Source organism: Microtus ochrogaster, chromosome 2 (assembly GCF_000317375.1).
Source record: "Microtus ochrogaster isolate Prairie Vole_2 chromosome 2, MicOch1.0, whole genome shotgun sequence".
NCBI lineage: Eukaryota > Metazoa > Chordata > Mammalia > Rodentia > Cricetidae > Microtus > Microtus ochrogaster.
In genome coordinates, this window is record NC_022010.1 from 77,542,094 (window position 1) to 77,548,093 (window position 6,000).

Below are 6,000 nucleotides of genomic sequence, written 5' to 3' on the forward strand. Positions count from 1 at the left end.
TAAAGAAACAAGACTCTCAATCAACAACCAGCACACCTGGAACTTAGAAAACCATTAAAACCCAACTTCAGACACTATCGGTAATTTATAGGAATTCAAATCCCAGGGTTTGGTCATTTGATTTCTTTAAACACATTCAAACACAATATCTTTAACTTGGAATTTGCTGTTAAATGTACAAAAGATAAGACCCAGGAGGTTGGGGAAGTGTCCAAATGTATGCATTCCAAAGAAGGAAATGATCCTGTGCTGTTGCCTTCCTAGGCTTAGTTTCTAGCTTCTAGCACAAATACATCCCATTATCATGGTTTCGATGCCAGCAAACTGCTTGCCTGGAATGGTTGAGTGCATTTGAATCAAAATTATATAGTTCTGTATCAACAAAGACCATCTATGCAAAGTTTACTAACTTTATAAAAGATTAAATTTGGAAATCATAAGCAAAGAAAGCATGCACATCAGAGGACCACAGATTCAGGAAATTATACATATCAATAAAATTTCAAACACTGATAGTTGCCATTTAGAGTTCCCATAAAGCAAATATCCAATACATTCTTTGTTAATATTAAATATTCAACATATAGTAGATCATGAAGCATGATAGTAGACAATGAGAACATGGGAGGATAACATGGGTCACTTCCATTAAGTGGGTTACGTCATCAACAAATGGGTCACCTTTTCCTATTACTAAAGGGAGTACAGATTTCATATGCATGAAATTGTATACACACACACATACACTGACAACATAATTTCTAAGAAAAGTTGAATTACCCTTTTCTGTGTCAGACATAAAGAATTTTCTTGCTCCCCTTAACACCCACAGTCTGTTGTGCCAATTTTAGAACAATAACCATATATAGTCTAAAATGTCTTTAAGCATTTTATTTGTCTTTTACTCCCTGAAACAGTGTAATTCCTCCTTTGCTTCAGTATGCTTTCTTTCACAAAAAAAAAAAAAAATCTAAGAAAAGCCTTAACAAATTACTGAAAAACCCTTTCATCCTGGATAGAAGTTTTAGCTTACTCTGTGGTTTTGAGTATGTGGGTGGTGAGTGAAATTCAACTTAGTAGACCAGAACGGTGTATACTTCTGACTAATATTGAATACAAAATAGAAATTCATTTTTCACCATAGTAGGAGACACATGTGGTCAATGAAGGGAATGTTAGTCTGACTTCAATTATTTGTGGTCAAAAAGGAACACAGAAATCTTAACTATCCAAAATTAAATGAACTTATTTTATCCCAAGATGTCACTGTATTAGAATAGGACCATTCCATCTGAATTTAATTTTTCAATTAAAACAAGAGCAATATGTTCCTAGTCCTTTGTAAAGCTATAACAGTATGTACCCCAAAGCATCTACATTGAGGTGGTGTGCTTTCAGGCAACAGGGTTAGCTCCTGTTAATTTGCTCAGAAAACACTCCCATGGAAAAGGGGGGAGCCACAGAAAATACACAATACTTGTACAACAAGGCCACTTGGTTATCTATTCTTTATGAACTGAACTCCCATCCCCCAACACAAATGCAAAAAAAAATAGCAAAACACATAGAATCTTGGTTGAACTGCATGACAGTTTAAGGTCTGAATCCATAGATAGCAAAGCAATCATCCCTAATCGCCCTCAAGCATGCCAAATGGAAAGTTTTTTTTTTTCAAAAGACCTCCACCAGAATGATTTCGTCAGCATTTGTGTTCTGACAGAATTGTTTCTATGATTGTGCACCCAATTTCCTATAAAGGAGTCTCCTGAGGTCCTTTCTGAATGCGAAAGGGAAATGAACAAAGGGCTCCTGCACTTTATTACAGGTGGGGAAAAAAGCTTTTTACAAAAAGATCTCAAAGGAAGAGGGAGTTTTCATGTGAAAAGATAGTCGAGATGAAAACAGTCCATTTACAATGTGGATGGGCTGCCTAAGAGAAAAAGGAAATAATCGGAAATAATCAAGGCCACTCAATCAAGATTTTCTTGGGCATAAGAAATAAGGAGGATTATTATAACGTATACTTGTTTTTTTCTTTCTGTCTGTTTAATAAACGTGCACCTTGTAAAGATATCTATTTTGAGGAAACAGAAGCTACATTTGGTTATTTATATAGGCACGTTATGTTCTGGAAAGGTGTTATGACTTGTTCTCAGTCTGTGCAGGGGAAAAATAAGCGTTTGCTCTGTGTCCTGAAATAAGTTGCTGGGAACTCAGCAATCCCTGAGACAGGGACAGAGGACCAAGGGAAGCTTGAAAGATTGTAATTCAAACAGCTGCCACCACATTACCCACTGAGGCCATGAGACCACAGCCCTGTTCCATGAGCCATCATGATGGCAGTGTTTCTGCTGTTCATAAATCAATGAACAATGGCTTTCATTATTTGGTGAGTCTTGCTTTTGTTATTGTATTTTTATTTATTCATTTTTCTGTCTAGTTTTTGCCCAGATAGTTGGTTGTGGAGGGATTTTTGAGACATAGAACAAACACTGGACCCTCATTAGGTCATGACTGCTTTCCCTCTAGATCTCTGGAGCATAAGTTACATGAGTAGCCCCTTAGTAATGAAGCAATCATAATTATTAGCTAAAGTTAACTATGAGTACATTTGACTTTTGTCGGTGTGAGATGAGACGGAAATCCTTGTATACCACTGAGATACTCTTCATGACACAAAACTCTGTATTTTTCTATTTCACTGGATTCTTCCTATACAAATAATAAACAGACTCTTCTAACACAGAATATAGAAACTGAAAGAGGTGTAGATTGAGATATGAGCCAATACAATAGCAGAAAATGGGATTAGTGAATTGATGCCTGATTCAATATTCTAACTTTATTCTGGTGAATCAAATGGAATAGTAGTTCATCAGCACATTTCATAAATCCATGAAAGAGAAACTTTATCAAGAAAAGACCATCAGGCATCCTAGTCCATTTTTGTTGTCATTGCTATTAATGATAACATAATACCAAATACTGTGCAAGTTATAAAGAGAAAAGGGTTAGTATGGCTCATAACTATGGCCTGAGGTCAAGGAATTACTTCTGATGATGGTCTTCTTGCTGGTAGTGTTCAAAGAAAACACAGAGCAGTGCACCAAGGACAAGGAGTATTGGGGGATGACTGAGGAGGAGACCTTCTTACAACAAAATCCATTACCCAAATCTGTTAATGACATGAATCGACATGTCCATTCATGAAAACAAGCTCTAAACTCCTCTTTAAGGTGCTTCCTTGTCCTTTCTCTTAATATCCCCAAAAGGAATTCATTTTTAACATATATGTTAGAGAAAATCAACTGCATTTATATTGTAGTAAATCACAGTATCAACTAAGTAAATGACTAAGTATGATGGGGGTTATCGACCATCAATGTCACAGTGTCTGGAATTATCTAGTAGACAAGTCTCTCAGCACACCTCCTGATTTCCACAGATTCAGAGAAACGAGGAAGGAAAAAGATTACTTCCTCAATCTAATTTCTACACAAACAATGCATTTTGTACATATTACCTAACTCATTAGTTACCCCCAAATCCACATGGCTTATCAAGCAGAATGAGGCAGAGTCACCAGCAGTTTAAAACAGCAACCAATGTGTGATTAACTATATAATGATATTTGATATAATACAATATGATATAATATTATATATAAATATATAATAACTGTTATTGTTTCTGACATAGACAAGACTAACATGTGAAAAGATAAAATGTTTAGTAAAATATGGTTATGTTCTTTCTTTAACATCAACATTAATTTTATCATGATACAAAACTCATGCTAAGATTAGGAGAATAAACTCAGAAGCTTTCATTCTCTTTAGTACTTAATTTGATACTCCATTTATTCTGATATTTTACTGAACATATGACTAGAAATACTTAGAAATTTCCATAAATATCAAACCATTTTGGCTAAAACTATTAGTCTTTCTTTTAAAAATGTTTTTGCTTTATTTTTTTCATTTGTGCATGGGTGGCGGCAGGCAAGTCACTGCAGACTTTGTGGAATTGGTCCTCTCTCACCATGTGGGTTCTGGAGATCTAGGTTAAAGTTCATGGTACCTTTATCTATTAAGCCACCTTGCTAGGCAGAAGAATTAATCTTTCTTGTGATCTTTTCTGGGTTGATGATAAACTATAGTCTTTGAGAAGAAAAATTGAAGATTTAGTCACCATTACTTATTCATAGGTAACAGAGAGATGATTATCTTTAATTATGAATTACCTCTTTTTAATGGGTCTAATCTGACCTGTGTTCTGAATTTAGCTGTCAAAGGGAGGCGTTTGTTGGTTTCTGGCTGCTCAGCCCTGAAATAATCACACAGAACCTCTATTATTTAAATCACTGCTTGGCCCATTAGTTCTAGCTTCTTATTGGCTAACTCTTACATCATAATTTAACCCATTTCTAGTAATTTGTGTATCACCACGTAGCTGTGGCTTACTGGTAAGGTTCCAACTGGTGTCTGTCTCTGGTGGGGCTACATGGCTTCTCTCTGACTCTACCTCCTCTCTCCCAGCATTCAGTTTAGTTTTCCCTGCTTACCTAAGTTCTGTCCTATCAACAGGCCAAGGCAGTTTCTTTATTCACCAATGATATTTACAGCTTACAGAAAGGAATCCTACATTTAACTTATACTATTGAGTACTTGGGATCATACTTATTCAAGGTGAGGGGAAACTAACTGTGAGTCATGCCCTGATTGTATCCCTACTTGAATAGTGGCATCAAAAAGAACCACTTTTTCTTCTTGTGCCACTGCTAAGCTGTGGGATACCTAGGATGATTGTTTTGACTCAGTGTCCTTAGTATCTGTGACCTCCATTCCATTTAGTAGTAACAGAATGGAAAAACAGATAAGATTTCCAAAGCACTTCCCTAGTCTCCACTTAGAAATAGGACACAAAGTTGGTTGCACTCAAGAGGCAGAGGCAGGTGGGTCTCTGAGAGTTGGCTGCCAGTTTGGTCTATATAGCTAGCTCTAGGACACGCAGGACTACATAGAGAGGCTGTGTTTCAAACAGAACTACAACAAACAATAACAAAAACAACGTAAAAGCAAATAAACCAAACAAAATAAAATGGGACAAGGGTTTTTAAACATTTTGATAACCATCTTTCCCTCTGATTTAACCACAAAATGAAGTTGGTTCTTAGGAAAAAATATAAACTGTGTGTACATTGTTATAGAATATTCTTCTCTTCTTACCTGAAAAGAAGGTGTTTTATATCATATGGAAGGAAGTGCGGCATGCTGGTCTTTGTAGATTCAAGTCATTGGCACTTAGATGGTATAAAGGTGCTCCTGGCAATTCCCCAACCCATCCCTGAACAATGATGGCTCTGGGATACAAATGAACAGCAAAACAAGATAGAGCAATTAGATAACAGAATGAAGTACTTGAGTAAGAGTATGTTTCTACTACCTCTTGTCTTTAGAAATATTTTTACTCAGTAATGTAGATATTAAAGAAGTTTGAATAACATTCATTTTAAACTAACATGTTTGATTCTAATCACCTGGGTAGAAAGACAAATATTTAATCAGTCATGGGGTATATTCAGACATTTAATGCCGCGTATGCAGTAAGAATGGATGTGCACCTCCATCCAGACAAGATTTAGAGACAATATGTGCTGATTGCATGTAACCGATTTTTTAAATTATGAAATCACAATAAATATAAGCATTGTCTTTAAGAAAGATTTTGAATTAAGATATATTAGTAAAAATTATATGTGTACATTTTTGAGTGTGCAAATGTGTGTGGGACTTGTGAGTGTGTATGTTATGTGTGTAGGGGTGTGCATACATGTGTGTGTACATGTATGTGGAAGAGAGGAAACTTTAGTGTCCTTTTTCTGATCCTTGCTACCCTTTTTCTTCTCCATTATTTACTTCTTTCTTATTTTTCCTTTCTCTCTTTCTTTCTTCCTTCCTTCCTTCCTTCCTTCCTTCCTCCCTCCCTCCCTCCCTCCCT